Source organism: Callorhinus ursinus, unplaced genomic scaffold (assembly GCF_003265705.2).
Source record: "Callorhinus ursinus isolate GAN/ISIS: 27379988/994484 unplaced genomic scaffold, GSC_fseal_2.0 scaffold78, whole genome shotgun sequence".
Lineage (NCBI taxonomy): Eukaryota > Metazoa > Chordata > Mammalia > Carnivora > Otariidae > Callorhinus > Callorhinus ursinus.
Genome location: NW_027397140.1, coordinates 4,728,239 through 4,750,141, shown reverse-complemented (window position 1 = coordinate 4,750,141; position 21,903 = coordinate 4,728,239). Strand labels below are relative to the sequence as shown.

General features: G+C 37.2%; 2 non-coding genes across 2 annotated transcripts; both read left to right on the top strand.

Annotated features, from left to right (window-relative positions):
- The first annotated feature begins 16,998 nt into the window (after positions 1–16,998).
- On the top strand, positions 16,999–17,079 carry LOC112808859 (small nucleolar RNA SNORD115). The gene has a single exon (XR_003204461.1). It is a non-coding gene; the product is annotated as a small nucleolar RNA SNORD115 (small nucleolar RNA).
- Positions 17,080–21,446: 4,367 nt separating this feature from the next.
- LOC112808854 (small nucleolar RNA SNORD115) lies at positions 21,447–21,527 on the top strand. The gene has a single exon (XR_003204459.2). It is a non-coding gene; the product is annotated as a small nucleolar RNA SNORD115 (small nucleolar RNA).
- Positions 21,528–21,903: the final 376 nt, after the last annotated feature.

The following is a 21,903-nucleotide window of genomic DNA, read 5'->3' as shown; positions in this document are numbered from 1 at the left end:
CAGTGATGGTATTAAGGAGGGCACGTACTGCATGGAGCACTGGGTGTTATACAAAAACAATGGATCGTGGATCACTACATTGAAAACTAATGATGTATTGTATGGTGACTGACATAACACAATAAAATAAAATTAAGAAAATAAATAAACATCTAGTTGAAATGAGAAATAGGTAAAAAGTAAAAACAGAGAAGAAACATTAGAAAGAATAAAAAAAAAAAAGGAATAAAAGTTGTATCTGAGAAATACACAGGCTGTGAAGCAACACCAGGAGCTCAATATACTATTTTCCCCTGGTGTTGGGGATTTACGGCTTTATGGGGACCATAGGGTTGTTGTCCTCCCATTCTTCCAGCTTGTTTTCTGGGGGAGGGGCCTGCCATGTTGTTTTTCAGGCAACCCTGCTTGGGCAGAGCTGCCCTGCCCCCTATCAGGGGGCTGGTCTCCGTGGAAACCGTTTTTTGGGGCCTTTGTTCTCTGGTGGCTTTTGTTCTTTGGTGGCTTTTCATGCCTTTTTGGAGGGTCAGAGCAAAGGAAAATGTCTGCACAGGGACCTCCACCCCAGGGCAGAGAAGTCACAGTCTGGTCCTCTCTGAACCCTCCAGAACACACAGTCTCCCTTTATGTATGCGCTGCTGAAAAGCAGTCTCCCACGGGCTGTGCCCACCTCCAGCGACCCTCTCAGCAGTGGACTCAGGCCCCCACTTGTCTCTACACTTTGGGTTTCCGAAACCGTGAGCAGTCCGGGTCTGCAGCCCTGGGTCTGTGGGCACAGGATCTCATAAACAGCCATCTCAATCCCAGTGCTCTCCCCCTCAGCTCTTGGATCCTTGTCTGGGTGTTGTTATCAGGCCCTTCCTGACCTGCCACCACCGCTCTGCAAGCTATCCCCATCCCCGGGCACAGGACATTTTTGTGCTCAGATATTATATTACTTTCCAGTGGCCAGATTCTGGTGACTCTCTCCCCCTTCTGTTTATCGTCTGATATCTGTCCACAGAATCACAACTCCATCCTTTGTACCTCAGAGACTGCTCCTCCTCTGCCCCCATAGAGATCTAGACATATTCTTACATCTCAGGCTGATTTCATGGATGTTCAGAATGGCTTGGTAGGTATCCAACTAATTTCAGGGGACTGGTTGAAAGGGAGTCCCCCACTCCTCCACCATCTTGCTCCTACCCCCCCGTGAATGATTTTTAATGCATTATTGGACTCAGTTTGCTCATATTTTATCAAGAATTTATGCTGCATGTTCATTAGGGATATTGGCCTGTCTTTATCTGGTTTTGGTATCAAGGGAATGTTGGCTTCATAATATGAATTTGGAAGTTTTCTTTCCTTTTCTATTTTTTGGAATAGTTTGAGAAGAATAGATATTACCTATTTTTAAATGTTTGGTAGGTTCATTTCTGGGTTTTCTATTCTGTTCTATTGACCTATGTGTCACTTTTGTATCAGTACCATAATAGCTTGATCACTACAGCTTTGTAATGTAACTTGAAGACCATAATTGGAATGTCTCCAGCTGTGCTTTTCTTTTTAAAGTTGTTTTGGCTATTTGCAGTCTTTTGTGTTTCCATACAAACTTTAGGATTGTTTGTTCTAGTTCTGCTGTGGTATGTTTATAGGGATTACATTAAATGTGTAGATTGCTTTGGGTACCATAGACATTTTAACAATATTTGTTCTTCCAATCCATGAGTGTGTATATTTTTCCATTTCTTTGTGTCATCTTCAGTTTCTTTCTTAAGTGTCCTATAGTTTTCAGAGCACATATATGTTAACTCTTTGGTAAAGTTTATTCCAATATGTCTTATGGTTTTGGATGCAACTGTAAATGGGATTGATTCTCTTATTTCTCTTTCTGCTCTTTCATTATTAGTGTATAGAAATGTAATAGATTTCTATATGTTGGTTTTGTATCCTGTGACTTTACTGAATTTGTGCATCATTACTATACAGTCAATTAATCTTTTATAAAGCAGGAAAGACTATCCAATGGAAAAAAGGCAATCTCTTCAACAAATGGTGTTTGGAAAACTACACAGCAATGTGCAAATAATGAATATGGACCATTTTTGTGCACCATACAAAAAGATAAAACAAAATGGATTAAAGACCTAAATGTGAGACAGGAAACCCTTAATATCATAGAGGAAAACACAGGAATAATTTCTATGATGGAGACCATAGCAACTTTGTTCTAGATATTTCTGCTGAGGCACAGGAAACAAAAGCACAAATCAGCTATTGGAACTGGATCAAAATATAAAGCTTCTGCAGAACGAAGGGAACAATAACAAAACTAAAAGGCAACCTACAGAATGGGAGAAGATATTTGCAAATGACCTATCTGATACAGGGTTAGTATCAAAAATATATAAAGAACTTATAAACTCAACACCCAAAAAGCAAACAATCCAATTAAAAATGGGAAGAAGACATGAGCAAACATTTCTACAAAGAATGCATACAGATGGCCAACAGGCAAATGAAAAGATGCTCAACATCACTCATCATCAGGGAAATACAAATCACAACCACACAGAGATATAACCTCACAGCAGTCAGAGTGGTCAAAATTAACAACACAAGATTCAACAAGTATTAATGAAGATGTGGAGAAAGGGGAAACCTCTTACACTGTTATTGGAAATGCAAACTGGTGCAGCCACTGTGGAAAACAGTATGGCGGTTCCTCAAAAAGCTAAAGATAGAGCTACCCTATAACCAAGCAATTGCAATACTAAGTATTTACAAAAAGGATACAAAAATACTGATTTGAAGGGATCCATGCATCCTGATATTTATAGCAGCATTATCTACAATAGCTAAATTATGGAAGGAGCTCAAATGTCCACAAACTGATGAATGGATAAAGAAGATGTGGTATATATACACAATGGAATATTATGCAGCCATCAAAAGGAATGAGATCTTGCCATTTGCAACGATGTGGATGGAACTGGAGGGTGTTATGCTGAGTGAAATAAGTCAATCAGAGAAAGACATGTATCATATGACCTCACTGATACGAGGAATTCTTAATCTCAGGAACAAACTGAGGGTTGCTGGAGTGGTCGGGGGTGGGAGGGATGGGGTGGCTGGGTGATGGACATTGGGGAAGATATGTGCTATGGTGAGCGCTGTGAATTGTGTAAGACTGTTGAATCACAGATCTGTACTTCTGAAACAAATAACGCAACATATTTTAAGAAAAAAGAAAAAGAAGAAGATAGCAGGAGAGGAAGAATGAAGGGGAGTAAGTCAGAGGGGTAGACGAACCAGGAGAAATGATGGACTCTGAAAAACAAACTGAGGTTTCTGGAGGGGAGGAGGGTGGGGGGATGGGTTAGCCTGGTGATGGGTATTGAGGAGGGCACATTCTGCATGGAGCACTGGGTGTTATGAACAAACAATGAATCATGGAACAGTACACCAAAACAAATTATGTAATATATGGTGATTAACATAACAATAAAAAATTTTTAAAAAAAGGAATGAGATCTTGCCATTTGCAGCAATGTGGATGGAGCTAGAGAGTACTATGCTAAGCAAAATGTCAGTCAGAAAATGACAAATACCATATGATTTCACTCATATGTGGAATTTAAGAAACATAACAAATGATCATAAATTTAAAAAAAAAGAGGAAAACTAAGAAACAGACTCTTAACTATAGAGAACAAACTAATGGTTACCAAAGGGGAGGAGAGTGGCAGGATATGTTAAATAAAGTGATAAGGATTAAAGAGTGCACTCGTATTGAGCACCAGATGTTGTATGTAAGTGTTGAGTCACTAAATCTTACACCTGAAACTAATATTACTCTGCATACAAACTAACTGGAATTGTAAAAAAAAAAAGCTTTAAAATATGTTTGGTAGAATTTGCCTGTAAAGCCGTCTGGCCCTTTTTGATTACTGATTACTGATTCAATATCTTTGCTGGTTATCAGTCAAAGTTTTCTATTTCTTCCAGTCTCAAAACTGGTAATTTATGTTTCTAGGAATTTTTCCATTTCTTCCAGGTTGTCCAATTGTTGACATATAGTTTTTCATAATATTCTCTTGTAATTGTTTGTATTTCAGTGACATTAGTTGTTATTTCTCCTCTCTCATTTGTGATTTTATTTATTTGGGTCCTTTCTCTTTTCTCTTTCATAAAGTCTGCCTAGAAGTTTATCAATTTTACTAATTATTAAAAAGAACCAGCCTCTGGTTATATTGATTTTTTATTTTTATTTATTTATTTATTTATTTATTTATTTATTTATTTTTATTTTATTATGTTATGTTAGTCACCATACATCATTAGTTTTTGATGTGGTGATCCACGATCCATTGTTTTCATATAACACCCATGCTACATGAAGTACATGCCCTCCTTAATACCCATCACCAAGCTAACCGATACCCCTCCCCCCACCCCTCTAAAACCCTGTTTGTTTCTCAGAGTCCATAGTCTCTTATTGTCCATCTCTCCCTCCGAATTCCCCCCCTTCATTTTTCCCTTCCTTCTCCTAATGTCCTCCATGCTGTTCCTTATGTTCCACAAATAAATGAAACCATATGATAATTGACTTTCTCTCCTTGACTTATTTCACTTAGCATAATCTCCTCCAGTCCCATCCATGTTGATGTAAAAGTTGGGTATTCATCCTTTCTGATGGCTGAGTAATATTCCATTGTATATATGGAACACATGATTTTTAAAAATTTTTTACTTTATTCAAATTCAATTAATTAACATATAAGGTATTATCAGTTTCAGAGGTAGAGTTCAGTGATTCATCAGTTGCATATAACACCCAGTGCTCATTACATTCTGTGTCCTCCTTAATGCCCATCTCCTAGTTACCCCATTCCCCATCCACCTTCTTTCCAGCAACCTTCAGTTTGTTTCCTACAATTAACAGTCCCTTATAGTTTGTCTCCTTCTCTGATTTCATCTTATTTTATTTCCCCCTTCCCCTATGATCCTCTGTTTTGTCTCTTAAATGACACATATGAGTGAAATCATATGATAGATGTCTTTCTCTGATTGACTTATTTTGCTTAGCATAATACTCTCCAGTTCCATCCACATCCTTGCAAATGTTAAGATTTCTTTTTTTGATGGCTGAATAATATTCTGTTATATATATATTACATCTTCTTTATCCATTCATCTGTCAATGGACATCTGGACTCTTCCATAGTTTGGTTACTGTGGACATTGCTGTTATAAAGACTGTGGTGCAGGTGCCCCTTTGGATCACTATGTTTGTATCCTTTGGGTAAATAACTAGTAGTAGGATTGCTGGGTCATAGGTTAGCTCTATTTTCAGCTTTTTAGGAACTTCCATACTGTTTTCCAGAGTGGCTATATCAGCTTGCATTCCCACCAACAGTGTAAGAGGGTTGCCCTTTCTCTGCATCCTTTCCAACATTTGTTGTTTCCTGACTTGTTAATTTTAGCCATTCTGGCTGGTGTGAGGTGGTATCTAATTGTGGTTTAGATCTGTATTTCCATGATGCCAAGTAATGTTTAACATTTTTTCATGTGTCTGCTGGCCATTTGTATGTCTTCTTTGGAGAAATGTCTGTTCGTGTCTTCTGCCCATTACATGACTGGATTATTTGTTTTGGGGGTGTTGAGTTTAACAAATTCCTTATAGATCTTGGACACTAACCCTTTATCTGACAAGACATTTTCAAATATCTTCTCCCATTCTGTAGTTTGCCTTTGGCTTTGTCTATTTCCTTAGCTGTGCAAAAGATTTTTTATCTTCATGAAGTCCCTATAGCTCATTTTTCTTTTGTTTCCCTTGCCTTTGGAGATGTGTCTAGCAAGACCTTGCTGCAGTTATGGTCAAAGAGGTTCCTGCCTGGGTTCTCCTCTAGGATTTTGATGGATTATTGTCTCACATTTAGGTATTTCATCCATTTTGAGTTTATTGTTGTATATGATGTAAGAAAATGGTCCAGTTTAATTCCCTTACATGTGACTATCCAATTTTCCCAGCACCATTTGTTGAAGAGAATGTCTTTCTTTCCATTAGATATTCTTTACTGCTTTGTCAAAGATTAGTTGACCATAGAGTTGAGGGTCCATTTCTGGGTTCTCTATTCTGTTCTACTGAACTATGTGTCTGTTTTGGTGCCAGAACCATACTGTCTTGATGATTACAACTTTGTATTATACCTTGATGTCCAGCATTGTGATACCAGCAGTTTTGGTTTTCCTTTTTAACATTCCTCATGGTATTCGGGGTTTTTTCTGGTTCCCTACTAATTTTAGGATTGTTTGTTCCAACTCTGTGAAAAATGTTGATGGTTTTTCCATAGAGATTGCATTGAATGCATAGATTGCTCTGGGTAGCATAAACATTTTCTCAATATTTGTTATTCCATTCCATGAGCATGGAGTGTTTTTCCATTCCTTAGTGTCTTCCTTAATTTCTTTCATAAGTGTTCTATAGTTTTCAGAGTAAGATCTTTTACCTCTTGCCTTAGGTTTATTCCTAGGTATCTTATGTTTTTGGTGCTATTGTAAATAGTATCGATTCCTTAATTTTTCTTTATTCTGTCTCATTTTTAGTGTACAGAAATGCAACTGATTTCAGGGTATTGATTTTATATCCCCCACATAAAGCATCATGTCATCTGCAAAGAGTGAGAGTTTGACTTTGCCAATTTGAATGCCTTCTATTTCTTTTTGCTGTTTGATTGCTGAGGCCAAGATTTCTAGTACTATGTTCAGCAACAGTGCTGAGAGTGGATATCCCTGTTGTGTTCCCGACCTTAGGGGAAAAGCTCTGTTTCTCCCCCCTTGAGAATGATGTTTGCTGTGGGCTTTTCATAGATGGCTTTTATGATATTTTATGTTCCCTCTATCCCTACACTATGGAGCGTTTTAATCAAGAATGGATGCTATATTTTGTCAAATTCTTTTTTCTGCATCAATCGAGAAGATCATATGATTCTTCTTTCCTTTGTTAATGTGATGTATCAAGTTGATTGATTTGTGAATGGTGAACCATGCTTGCAGCCCAGGAATAAAACCTGCTTGATTGTGGTGAATAATCCTTTTAATGTACTTTTGGATCCTATTGGCTAGTATCTTGCTGAGAATTTTGGCATCCGTGTTCATCAGGAATATTGGTCTGTAATTCTTTTTGGTGGGGTCTTTGTCCAGTTTTGGGATCAAGGTAATGCTGGCCTAGAACAAGTTTAGAAGTTTTCTTTCCATTTCTATTTTTTGAAGCAACTTCAGAATAATAGATATTAATTTTTCTTTAAATGTTTTGTAGAAGTCCCATGGGAGCCATCTTGTCCTGGACTCCTGTTTGTTGGGAGAGTCTTGATTACTGCCTCCATTTCATTGCTGGTTATGGGTCTGTTAAGATTTTCTGTTTCTTCCTATTTCAGTTTTGGTAGTTTATATATTTATATATTTCTACATATTCTGCATCCATTTCTTCCAGATTGCCTAATTTGTTGGCATATTGTTGTTCATAATATGTTTTTAAAATTATTTGTATTTCTTTGGTGTTGGTCGTGATCTCTTCTCTTTCATTCATGATTTTATTAGTTTGGATCCTTTCTCTTTTCTTTTTGCTAAGTCTGGCTAGGGGTTTATCAGTTTTACTAATTATTTCAGAGAACAGCTCCTAGTTTTGTTGATCCGTTTTACTGTTCTTTTGGTTTCTATTTCATTGATTTATGTTCTAATATTTATTATTTCTCTTTGCCTGTTTGGTTTAGGCTTTATTTGCTGTTTGTCTCCCTGTCTGATTTCTTCCCATTCAGTTTTCCCTCCCTTCCGCTGTGGTCCTCTGCTCTCTTCCTTATGTTTCACATATGAGTGAAACCATATGGTAATTGTCTTTCTCTGCTTGGCTTATTGTATTTTGTATCCAAACTGATACCCTGTGTCTTTTGATTGGAGCATTATGTCCATTTATATTCAGAGTAATTATTAATAGATATGAATTTAGTGCCATTGTATTACATATAAAGTCACTGTTTCTGTATATTGTCTCTGGTACTTTCTGGCCTTTGTTACTTTTGGGTTCTCCCTTCCCTTAATGGATCCCCTTTAATCTTTCTTGCAGGGCTGGTTTAGTGACCACAAATTCTTTTACTTTCTGTTTGTCCTGGACGTTCTTTATCTCTCCTTCTATTTTGAATGACAGACTTGCTGGATAAAGTATTCTTGGCTGCATATTCGTCTCATTATTATCCTGACTATATCATGCTAGCTGTTTCTGGCCTGCCAGGTCTCTGTAGATAGGTCTGCTGCCAGCCTTATGTTTCAGCCCTCGTAGGTTATGGACCTCTTGTCTCAGGCTGCTTTCAGGATATTCTTTTTATCTCTGAAATTTGCAAGCTTCACTCTTATATGTCGAGTTGTTGACCTATTTTTATTGATTTTGAGGGTGGTTCTCTGTGCCTCCTGGTCTTGAATGCCTGTTTCCTTCCCCAGATTAGGGAAGTTCTCAGCTATAATTTGTTCAAATAATCTTTGTCATTCTCTCTCTTTCCTCTTCCTCTGGAACCCCAGTGATTCTAATATTGTTTTGCTTTATGGTTTTGCTGATCTCTAGTATCCTCCTCTTGTGATCCAGTAGTTACTTATCTCTTTTTCTCAGCTTCCTTATTTTCCAGCATTTTCTCTTCTATATCACTGACTCTCTCTTCAGCCTCATTTATCATAGCACTTAGAGCCTCCATTTTTTATTGTGCCTCAATAATAGCCTTTTTTATTTCAACCTGATTAGATTTTAGTTTTTTTAATCTCTCTTTTAATGGATTCTCTAGAGCTTTCTATGCTTTTGTCAAGCCCAGCTAGTATCTTTACAATCACTTTTGAATTCTAGTTCCGACATTTTACTTATATCCGTATTTATTATATCCTTGGATGTGAGTTCTGCTCTCTTTCTTGGGGTGAGTTCTTCCATCTTGTCATTACGTCTAGAAAAGAATAGATGAAAGGGAGGGGAAATACAAATACAGAAACAATGACATCAGAAAATTATACACTACACAGCTCAGAAGAGAGCAGAAACCAAAATGAAAAGAAAAAAAAAAGATAAAATCAAACAAGAAGTAGAACAGAAAAGAACAATAAACTGGATCCTGAGTATATTTTGGTCTGTTTGTTAGAAGAAACTAGATCCCAAAATAGGCAAGAAATAAATCTATATATGTATAGTTTTATATATATATATATAAATACAGACACACACACACACACACACAAATGTAGTTGAATACAATGAAAGGAAGCCAAACATTAAATATATACATACTTTAAATATAAAAATTAAAATTAAAAAGGACTTAAATAATAATTTATTAGGAAAATAGTTGAAAAGGATAATAAAATATAAAACTGAAGGACTAAAGAATAATAACTATAACAGAAAAATATACACTACACTAATCACAAGAGAACCAAAACTAAATAGAAAAGAAAAGGGAAAAATTGGGAATAAAATGGGAATAAAATCAGGCAAGAACTCAAACAGAACAGAATGATAAACTGGATCTTAAGTGTATTTTGGTCTGTTAGAAGAAACTAGATCCCAAAATATTTAAGGAAGAAAAACGTATATATATATATACACGTCTGTGTATGTGTATATATATATATACAAAAATAAACAAATACAATGAAAGGAAGCCAAAAATAATATATATATGTATATATGCATACATACATATATTTACTGTAAGTGTAAAAATGAAAATTAAAAGTGTCTTAAAAATAATTGATAAAATAAAAACATAGCTGAAAAAGATAATAAAATATAAAACTGAAGGACTAATGAATAATAATAAGAAAACCACAATTGCTATATACTTCGTTCCCCAAGAACAGGAGTTTTACAGTTATGTATGATCAGTAAACTTGGTATTAGCTGGAAGTTCCTGCTTGTCTTCTGGGGGAGGGGCCTGTTGGGCTGATTCTCAGGTGTCTTTGCCCCGGAGGAATTGCACTGCCTTTGGCAAGGGGCTGAGCTCAGTTTAAGTGGCTCCAGAGCCAGTGGGGGAGGGCTGAAAATAATGGTGAGCTGATTTCTAACCCAGGAGCTGAAATTTTGATCCCTCACACTCTTCAGTGAGCCCTCACAGAAAGCAATCATTCTTGTCTCCCTAGTTTCCCTCCAAACTCTCTTCACCCAGGCTGTGACAGAGCATTTTTATCTCAGGCACGCGACCCTGTTTTGAGTCTCCAAACTTTACGGACTCTTGCAGCAGGCACCCACACTGGTCCTCCTGGGGTGGGGAGGGGGCCTCACTGCAGTTCTGTCTCTTGCTGGGCCCCTGCTTGGAGAGAGGTCACCCAACTGAGCAGTGGTTCGTGGTTCATGGCAACACTGAGCAGAAAGCCGATGCCTGGTCTCACTGTTTGTAACCAGCTTCTCCACTCCAGTGCCTGCGAACTCTGCCAACTCGGGCACCCCTATTCTTTTTGTGACCCTGGGGATCTTCAGACCACAATGTCCCACCTGGGATTCTGCCTCGCTTCACCTCCTTTGCACCTTTCAGGTAAATTTCTATAAGTTCCAATTTTGAGCTCTATTGCTTTGTAACACTTTTCAGTACCTGGCTTCCAGAGGTTTCCTCCCCACCTCAGTCTATCTTCTGGTATATCTCCTCAGATTCACATCAACACACCTCCTACCTTGCAAAAAGTGGTCGCTTTTCTATTTGTAGAATTGTAGCAATTCTTTTCTATTGACAGGTAAGAATTTAGTATTGCCATTTTGTTAATTATTTTCTGTTTGATTCTTTTCTTACTGCGTTTCTTTTGGTTTGATGATTTTTTGTAGTTGTACGGCTTATTTACTCTTTAGTTTTTGTATATTTACTATAAGTTTTTCTTTGTGGTCATCATGAGGCTTACATTGAACTACTTATACTTATAATGGTCTGATTTAATCTGATAACGACTTCAGTTGCATACAAAAGATCTACACTTTTATTACTAGGGTTCAAGTAATTTATATGCCATTGTACAGTATCACAATATTCTGTTTGTCGATATTCTTAACTTTACTAGTGAGATTTGTACATTCATATGCTTTTTTTTGTTTTTGTTTAGTGTTTATTTTTTCAACTTGAAGAATTTCATTAATCATTTCTTGTAAGGCAAATCTAGTGGTGACAAACTCCCTCATTGTTTTGTTTAACTGGGAAAGTATTTTTCCTTCACTAAAAAAATCTTTTGTGAGATATACAGGTTACCAACTATGATATTAATAAGCCATGGGAATGCAAGTATAGCATAAGGATTATAGTCAATTAAATTTTAATACCGTTGTATGAAGACACATAGCAGCTACACTTGTGGTAAGCATAGCATAACATATAGAGAAGTGGTATCACTGTGTTGTACACCTGAAACTAACATAACACTGTATGTCAACTATATTCAAATAAAAAAGGCGAAAAAGATGTTTATTCTTTTTAAAGAAATCTTGCAAATGATACATGTTAAAATATGAAAAATAAATTTAAAATATTAAATTTTAAAAAAGTTTTTCCAGGTTTAATATTCTTGGTTAGCAGATTTATTTTCTTTCAGTATTTTAAATGTATCATCACTTTGTCTCCTGACATGCAAGATTTCTACTGAGAAATCTACTTATAGTCTTATGGGAGTTCCCTTGTATGTGCTAGGTTGCTTATGTCTTGCTGCTTTCAAAATTCTCTGTCTTTGAATTTGGCAATTTAATTATAATGTCTCTTGGTATAGACCTATTGGGTTCAATCTACTTGGTGACTTTTGGGCTTCATTAATTTCATTTCTCTCCCCATCAGCTATTATTTGTTTAAATAGAACTTCTACCCCTTTTTGTCTCTCTTCTTCTGGGACTCCCAAAATGTAAATATTGATTTACTTCATGATATTCTGTACTTCTGTAGGCTTTCTTTACTCATTTTAATTCATTTACCTTTTTGTCCCTCTGACTAGGTAATTTCAAGTGATTAGTCTTGAAGTTCACTAATTCCTTCTTCTGTTAGGTTGAACATGCTGTTGAATTTCTCTATTGAAATTTTTGTGCCGTCATTGTATTATTCATCTCTATCTAAGATTTCTGTTTGATTTTTATGGTTTTAACTTCTTTTGATTGTTCATGTATTATTTTCCTGATTTCATTCAGTTGTCTATGTATGTTCCTTTTTTAGTTCCCTGAGCTTCTTTCAGACAATTATTTTATGTTCTTCATCAGGATGTTTGTAGATATGTAGAATTGGTTATTGGGACTTTATTTGTTTCCTTTTGTAGTGCTATATTTCCCTAATTCTTTCTGATCTTTGTATCTTCATATTGGTGTCTGCACATTTGAGAAAGTAGTAACCTTTTCCATTCTTAGCTTAGCTTAGCTTAGCAGGGAAAAGTCCTTCACCAATCAGCCCAGCCTAGGATTCTGGGTAGACCAGTTTTAGCATCCATGGACCAGCAGGGCAAGACACCTGTGTTGTGAGGTTGACTGAGGACACTGGCTGGGCTCTGCAGTTGCAGGGGACACTGAATGGGTTGTCTAGTCAGATGGTGATCCTGGCTGGGCTCCTTCATTAGGAGTGGTCCCTGAATGGGCTCTGTGATTTGGCAGGGCTATAGGTTGAGCTCTAAGTTTCACTGGAGCTGCCTACCTAGGCAGGACTGCTGGCTGGGCTACACAGTTGGGTGTGTTGGTGACTCAGCTCTTGAGGCCAGCAGAAGTGCTGATTGGGGTCTATGGTGGCTGCAGGCTGGGCTCCCTGGTTGAGTGGGAGGACTGGTTGGAGGCATTCCTTATTGTAGCAATGCTGCTATAAAGAGCTCTGGTTGCCCAAACTGCTGATGGGGGCACAGGGCTCCTGCTAAGAACTGCAGCACCCATTAACCCATGTCCCTGTGAGCCCAGGTCCCTTTTCTTTGTTTCTAACAGTCTTCATGTGGTCTACCAATTCTAATTCCCTCCTGTCCCATGTGAGACAAGAGAGAAGTGGATATCTTAGTGTACAAAACACTGGAGAAGTTGGATGTATGTCTTAGCCTCTTCTTCCCCCGCTGGAGAAATCACGTGCCAAGAGCTTTCTCAGTGTGGTACTGTGCCGGCTTGGAGGAAGGGTGAAAAAAAACAAAGTAAAACCTTTACTCTGTCCATTTTAATGTTTTAAATTAATTTTTGCATTCCCCTGTGTGCTAAAACATTACCTTTGAGGTCTGGGATTCTCACAAAGGCATTTTTGTTGTATATTTGCTAAACTGATTTTTCTGTGAGGGAATTAGGGCCAGAGACCTCCTATTCTGACATCTTGCTGATGTCACTATAGATTAGCCTTCAGTCTTTTATTTTATTTTATTTATTTGACAGAGACAGCGAGAGAGGGAATACAAGCAGGGGGAGTGGGAGAGAAAGAAGCAGACTTCTGGTTGAGCAGGGAGCCCAATGCAGGGCTTGATCCCAGGACCCTGGGATCATGACCTGAGCTGAAGGCAGACACTTAATGACTGAGCCACCCAGGTGCCCCTAGCCTTCAGTCTTAACGTAAATATTTGTATTGTTAATAAATATTTGTGGTCTATTGTGTAACCATCCAACTTTGAAAGAATAAAGACTTTCAACATTGACAGCAATTAAAATATTATATGGGAAATTAATTACTGATTTATTAGGATCATTGAAAATTCTCTAAAATAGTTATATTATTTATTTTAAAACATATTTGAAAAAAGGATAAAATATTTTTTAAAAAAAGAATTTTTAGAGTAAGCTATGAAAAGAGGTACTAAGTTTTGGACTGGTAAAATGAAATGCCTATTACTCATATCCAGGAGCTCTGAATGATAACTTTGTAAACATCTAACTCTCTAAGAATTAGAAAATTAGAAATTAAGAGGAGCTAAGAATACCATAGGAAAATGGGAATTACATTATAGGACTTTTCTTTTACCTCAATCATATGTATGGGTGGCTTTTTCATAAAATCAACCAACTCATTCATACAGAAGGAATATGTTGTGGGCGCCTGCGTGGCTCAGATGGTTAAGCGTCTGCCTTTGGCTCAGGTCATGATCCCAGGGTCCTGGGATCGAGTCCCGCATCGGGCTCCCTGCTCCTTGGGAGCCTGCTTCTCCCTCTGCTTCTCTCTCTCTCTCTCTCTGTCTCTCATGAATAAATAAATAAAATCTTAAAAAAAAAAAGAAGGAATATGTTGAAAATTTTGGAATCTTGTAATGCTTGTATTGGATTAAATAATTCAAGAAATAATGCAAAGATATGCTGTTTGTCAGAAAAGTTCTTTACAGGGAACACATAAGTCAAGTCTAAGACCAATGTTACCTGGAGTATGATGACAATTGGACTTAACTGAGACTCCAACTTTAGAAGGTATTAAATATTTTTAGTAATGTTATATATAATGTCCATATGGCCACACATGTGTCTGTAGGCTAAAGCTGATACTCAAATTGTGAACAGTGCCTTACTAAATTGTATCATCTAAACTTTTGGAATTCCTAAACATGAAGAATACCATAAGAAGAGTCATTTTATTTTATTTGATTTATTTTTTATTATGTTCAGTTAGCCAACATATAGTACATCATTAGTTTTTGATGTAGTGTCCAAAGATTCATTAGTTGTATATAACGCCCAGTGCTCATCACCTCACATGCCCTCCTTAATACCCATCACCTGGTGGTCATTTTATATTTGTGGCAATTCAGGAGCTTTGTAATATCCTACAAGTACTCAGAATTTGGCTACTTGCAATCATCTCCAAACTTCAGGGCAAGTAGAATGGATAAACCATATCCTAAGCAATTATTGGACTAAATTGTATCAAGGCAATGTCTCACACTAACTCAAAACCTTACAACTGGTTTTATTAAAAATAATATTAACTCTCTGTGGTAAGCATGGTATTTCTTTCTTTGAGTTTGGAAAATCTATAAATTTAGGGTTTAAGCCTACCCTATTATGTGATTAAAGAAAACAGTCATGATTGTATATAATACTTAATGAGTTTGTGGGTTTCCTTGGGCTAATTATGCCATCATGTGACCAGGTGCTGAAAAAATTCTCCCTGGGGAGATGTGTTATCATCACTGAACAGGAGACCTGGTCTCTGTTAAAGTGTTACACTGACAGACTGATGGTCATCCATTAAACAGAGTCCTACCAGACGATGTTGATTAACACACTACCATTAAGGTAAAGGAGAAACCCAAGTGGATGCATGTTTCACATGTGAGACCAACACGTATAACTGAGCAGGCTTTAATTCTCATTAAGCACTTTAAGGATAAATTCTTTAAATAGTTACTTATAATAATATGAAAGCTGAAGAGAAAGTTCTAATAGACAGGAGAGATAAGCTGATTTCTTAATTTCTTCTTAATCATCTTGCCCTTATGATTTTATTTTTGATTTTGATTTTTTCAATATTTTATTTAAATTCAAGTTAGTTCACATATAGTGTAGTATTAGTTTCAGGGGTAGAATTTAGTGAGTCATTGGTAGCAAATAACACCCAGTGTTTATTACATCAAGTGCCCTCCTTAATGCCCATCACCCAATTACCCTATCCCCCCACCCACCTCCCCCTCCAACAACCCTCAGTTGTTCTCTATAGTTAAGAGTCTCTCATGATTTGCTTTCCCCTTCTCCTATGTTCATCTGTTTTGTTTCTTACATTCCATATATGAGTGAAATTATATGGTATTTGCCTTTCTCTGACTTATTTTGCTTAGCATAATACACTCTAGCACCATCCACATCATTGCAAATGGCAAAAGTTCATTCTTTTTGATGACTAATATTCCATTGAATATATATATGACATTTTCTTCATCCATTCACCAGTCAGTGGAGGTTTGAGCTCTTTCCATAATTTGGCTATTATTGATAATGCTGCTATAGACATTGGGGTGAATGTGCCCTTTTAAATCAGTATTTTTTTTTATCCTTTAGGTAAATACCCAGTGGTGCAATTGTTGGGTTATAGGGAGTTCTATTTTAATTTTTTGAGAAACTGCCATACTGTTTCACAGAATGGTTGCACCAGTTTGCATTCCCACGAACAGTGTAAAAGGGTTCCTCTTTCTCTGCATCCTCACCAACATTTGTTGGTTCCTGTATCGTTAATTTTAGCCATTCTGATAGGTGTGTGGTTTTGATTTGTATTTTCCTGATGATGAGTGAGAAAACATTACTTCTTAAAGTTTATTGAAAGTATATGAGAATTTTTCAGAGCTATGATTCCTACTCCATTTTGTGAGTTTTTTGGTCTAAATATGCAAGTATACATATTTACACTAATTATTGTATTTTCCTTTGTTCTGTTTTTGTCAAGACTGTAAGACATTGAAGAGGACTTACAACATAATACAATGACTTATTGGCCATGATATGAAAACTTCCTTATATGGTTACAAAGGATTCATAAAGTGACCACAATTTCAAGTGTCCTGACAACTGATTTCTAGATCCAGAGTTTCATATGGCTGAAAGAGTAAGATTTATTTGAGTTTATATGCAATGAACCATGACAAATACCCTGACATGATCTCTTGACTAGATAGAATAAGAATGACCAATGAAAGTCTCCCATGTCTGCAAACACCACCTGAATGTTCATCTAAACTTAAGAAACCTGGATATATGATGTCCTTTTTCTGCTTGGTGAATGAAAGCTGCATCAATTCTGTAAGAAGTCATTTTTTTTCCAGAAATGATCATAATAATTGCTTAACATAGAGTATGGATAAGTCATGAGTCCATGAGAGATGTAGTAAAACATTTTGTAATCTGTCTTACAACTGTCCACACAGAAAATGACTCTTAAAAAAAAGCACTGTTTGTTGCCACAGAATTAACCTATGTCAGCCAGGTGCTCATGATGGTATATGGCACAAGTCATGTCTATTTTGGCATCACAAATTGCAAAATCTATCTCTGATGAGCATATACAGGTCAAAATGTGTAATTTTGCAGGTAATGCTGTAGTCGGATCAAAGATGAGAATCCATATTGTCTTCTAGAGAAGTGATGACCTAAAAATTATGCTCAGAAATTTTGCACTGAAGCCCAGTGTAGTCAGTAATGCCAAAGCAAAAGGTTGAAGAACCATATTTCCCTTCTAGAGAAATGGGTTTTTGGTCTTCAAGCAACAAGTCCATTCAGGGAAACTTCTCTACAGGTTTCATGATAACAACACATCCTCAAGTATAGGCTATATTTGGTGAGCCATATTTAGCCACAGACGGCCATCCTCAAGGCTAGTCCTTAGCTATATTTTTCCCATCATGTTATTTAGTTGGAAGTTCTGAAAGGGATTTTGTTGTTGCATTAAAATTCAAAGTGAGTAGATGTGTTTGATCATAGATATAGGTGACACAGAAAATTAGACTATATAAGAGGTCTGACTTAAGAAGATAAATAAGTGACTACTTTCAGAAAGTTAAGTGTTGTAGATGTTTGATTTCTGTCTGGGAGTCAGGCAACTGGGAAAGCATCGCTGGAAACATTTTAATTATACCTGAAATGGATCACACTCCAAATAGAGGAAATATTTCCTTTACTACCCAGCCGCACCCCCTCAGGAAACACTACCATCTCTCTGTGCACAGGTTGAAAACTGATTCTAATATACTGAAGGGATAATAACTGCTGGGATTATCATCAGATCCTCAAAACAAATTCCTCTAAGGAAGGATCATGTCCATAGCATCCAGAGAGTGAAATGCAGGAATTAATCTGCCAATTGGCCTTGGCTAAAAGACACCTGAGTATTCAGATAACTACATCATGGCCCCTGAGGATTATTAGGTCTTTAAAATATCAATGTAAGGAATTATGGGTTATTGGTGATGCCAGTTTTTCCTAATTGGCACCTTAATCTGTTTAGCTTTGCCAAGTGGAACACTAGCTTCACATTTGAAGTTCTTCTCAAGACACAGATCCTTTAGAAGGTGGCACCATAAAGAAAAAAAAAACAATTTTGGAAGTACTTATATAAATATGATGTTGAGATTTTGGAGCCATAGTATCATCTACATCATGAGGTCTTGTTTGCTCAAAGTACAGAAATAAAGATATATATTACAAAGAAAAATTTCTGCAGTGCTGATTGGAAGATGTTAATAAGAACATGAAAGAGGAGTCTGAACAAAAAGAATATATTTTAGGCCATGACCTAAAAAACCTCATGCAAGGTTTTGCCTCAGTGATGGGTAGTGAACACATTTTCAAGACTCCATAAAACTAATTCTACATAATTTTACAAGGTCATTTTATGGGTGTTCATGGTCAATAGCCAAGCCCAATTATCCACATACCACTATTGCTGTGTAAACAAAAAATAGACCATAGGGAACTTGATTTTACCAGACACATCCTGACTGCTTTTCCAATCTAGAAGCTTGTTTGTAAACAAGAACTTCTCCTTTATGGTGAAGGAATGGTGCTCAGCATTTTCATAAGGTAAATTTATATTTATTCTTCAGGTATTAATTAATTGATTAATTAATTTACAAATTTCTTTTTTATTCATTCATTCATTCATTCATTCATTTTTTATGCATTATCACTGGGGAAATCATGGAATTTCAGACTTGAGATAACCTCAAGGCAATCCTTTGTGCTATACAATGTCTCTAAGATTCCATGTACCTAACAAATGTTAATATTTTAGGCTTTATTATATGATCCATGTTTCCTCAAAGGAGCCTTCATTTGGAACAATTCCATAACTCTTTTTCCCTCATTGTGTCTTCAGTTGAACATTCAAGCAGTGGTTATCATAATGATATGAGGTGAGTTGATGCATTTGATCATAGATACAGGACACAAAAAAGCTAGGGCAAAAGAGTAAGCCCATGTAAAGACAATAAATATGTTTGACTCCTTTTGGAAAACTAAATAATAGAGGATTGATTTCTTCCTGTGTCATCCTGACATGATAGAATCTCTGGAAAGCATAACTTTGTTATTTTCAAAGAAATGTGTAAGGTGGCAGTGGAGGATATCTGTCCTTCATGGCCGCTGGGAAACATGACACAAGTCAATATGTGTCCAGGTTGAAGAAATATATCAAATACACTTCAGAGATGAGAACAGTGAGAGTCTGCATTTGAGTCTCAGACCACTTCTTCTTTTGACATCCATGGTGGTCAGAGGGTGAGATGCAAAAATTCATGCCATGGATCTTAGTTGGAGAACACTGAAAAGAATTCATATAGCTTACTTGTGACTCTGGTGGATTGATAAAACTTATGACAATTTAGGAATTATATATATATATATATATATAATATGCATAAATAAAATGGAGTATTACTCAGCCATCAAAAAGGATGAAATTTTCCCATTTACATTGACATTGATGGAACTGGAGAGTATTATGCTGAGTGAAATAAGTCAACCAGAGCAAGGCAATTATCATATGATTTCACTCATATGGGGAATATAAGAAATAGTGCAGAAGATCATAGGGGAAGGGAGGGAAAACTGAAGGGGAAGAAATAATGGAGAAAAACCATGAGAGACTCGTAACTATAGGAAACAAACAGGGTTGCTGGAGGGGAGGTGGGTGGGGGGATGGGGTAATTCAGTGATGGACATTAAGGAGGACATGTGATGTGATGAACACTGGGCATTATAAGCAACTGATGAATTACTAAATTCTACATCAGAAACTAATGATGTACTATATGTTGGCTAGTTGAATTTAAATGAAAGTAAACAAAAAATTTGTGAGCTATTGGTATTGCCAGTTGTTCATGTTGGGAACTCTGACCAAATAAGTTTTACCCAATATTGGCACTGGTGTTCAAAGTACTTGGAAAATTTATTTGGGGGAAATCTATGTCTTAAAGAATGAAACAACCAGGAATACAAAAACTATTTCAAAGTTACTTTTGTAGAAATAAATAGGAAATTCTTCAAAATATGAAAGGAACTCCCTCATGACTTCATGTTTCTTTGATCCCATAGGCTCACCTGTATACCAGAATGATGGAGTATATGAATCACAGTTTAAATGCTCTTAGCAGAATATGGAAGGAAAACATAAAAAAAACACATAGCTTTTGAAAAATAGACTGAAAGTTGCCTTGATCATAAAGAACAAATATCTTTTAATGATGGGAAATATGTTTTACTGAAAAACAATTCCATATAAAATCACATTGATACTTCATGAGAGTTCCTGAAATATATTAAATTATTATACTAAGAAAATGAAATTGAAGCCAAAAATAAATGAGCTTAAAAAGTAAAATTATTGAAAATGCAGAAAGAGTTTAAATAATGAATCAGAACAGCTAGGCCTACTTGTGACAGGACAGATAGATGGATGGATAGATAGATGACAGATAGATAGATGATAGATAGATAGATAGATAGATAGATAGATAGATGATAGAGAGATAGATAGATGATAGATTAGATAGATAAATAGATAGATAGATGATAGATAAATAGATAATAGATATATAGAAACATAAATGAAGACTAGGGGCCAATTTAAAATGTTTTTAAGAAAGTAGATATATATCAATTTGCCAATACACTATAATTATGCATCCATGGGTTCACATATTATGAACATATTCATGTATTAAATGGCTTATACAGATATAAAGAAAAAGAACACAAAAAATAACGCAGATGGAAAGGTTGTTCTGACAAATATCCTACTTCTCATTAAACAGATTACTTCTGAAAAGGAAGAAAAACAACATATCCACACAAGTGCAACACCACCAAGCTCCAAGAAGAGGCCCAAAATCGTGTGTACATGGGCATCATGCTCTGTAGTAAGCCCAGCATTCTGCTTGGATGATGTGGCAAGGGAGATCTTCCATGGTGCTCCATGCCCTATCAAACCCTATTCAAAACGAAACATGGTACAAACTTGAATGCCACAAGGGGCTTATTCCATGCAGCTTCCAAGACTGGGTCACACCAACTGGGGCTCCTGATCAAAAACCCAGTAAATCATGGCCAAAAATCATAAACTTCAGAACCCTGTGTGCCTGGCTTTCCACCGGGGGCGGGGGGTGGTGAACATTAACAATACTCAGAATCTCTTGGAGACCAAATGTTCCATTCATATGGGATCAAAGAAAAGGCACAGATTTTCAGGAATGCTATGCTTCAATCAGAAATCCAAGGTTAAGAGCACAGATCTGAAGATGGGAACCTCGTGGGGGCAGGGGCAGGTGCCAAGGAGCAGGGCGTTTTGACAGCTGGCCTACCCCTCTCTCCCCAAATGCCATCCCCAGACAAAGATCCCGCCCTGAGGGACAAGTCTTGCTAGGCCCAGCCCAGGCAAGAGGCCCAATGTCTTCTGCTCCCGCACCTCCCCCAGGGCATCCCAATCTACAGTAAGCACCCCCCAGTAAGCAGGTTTGGGGGACGGATAACACCTGCCCATGTCACCACTGCCTTGCTTGGGTCAATGATGAGAGCTCATATTGTCCAGAAGAGAGATGATCACCTCAAAATCATTCTCAATAAGATTATGCTGAGTCCCAATGGAGGGGACCATTCCGGGGTCAGCATCCCAAGGATGCTTAAGGCGCTGGGGGAGCACTGAAGTTTGGGGCTTGAGGCGACCAATCTCTTGAGGCCCCCCAATGTGGCTGTGGACTGACTGTGGGTCTCCAGGTGCCTAAGAGGGTCTCAGGCCTTCAGCCTTGCCTGCCGACACATTCCCTCCCAGGACGACTCCCGGGGAGCCATTGCTTAGCAATCCTGGGCTCTTTGTGTCTTTCAGTGGGCTATGGTGGCCAGGATCTTGACACAGCCTCAATCATAGCATGTGAGTGGAAGCCACTGGGCTTGGAGAGAGGCCACAGACGCCATTGGGGTGGATTCGGGAGGTCTGTGTCCAGGTGGAGGCCGCACTG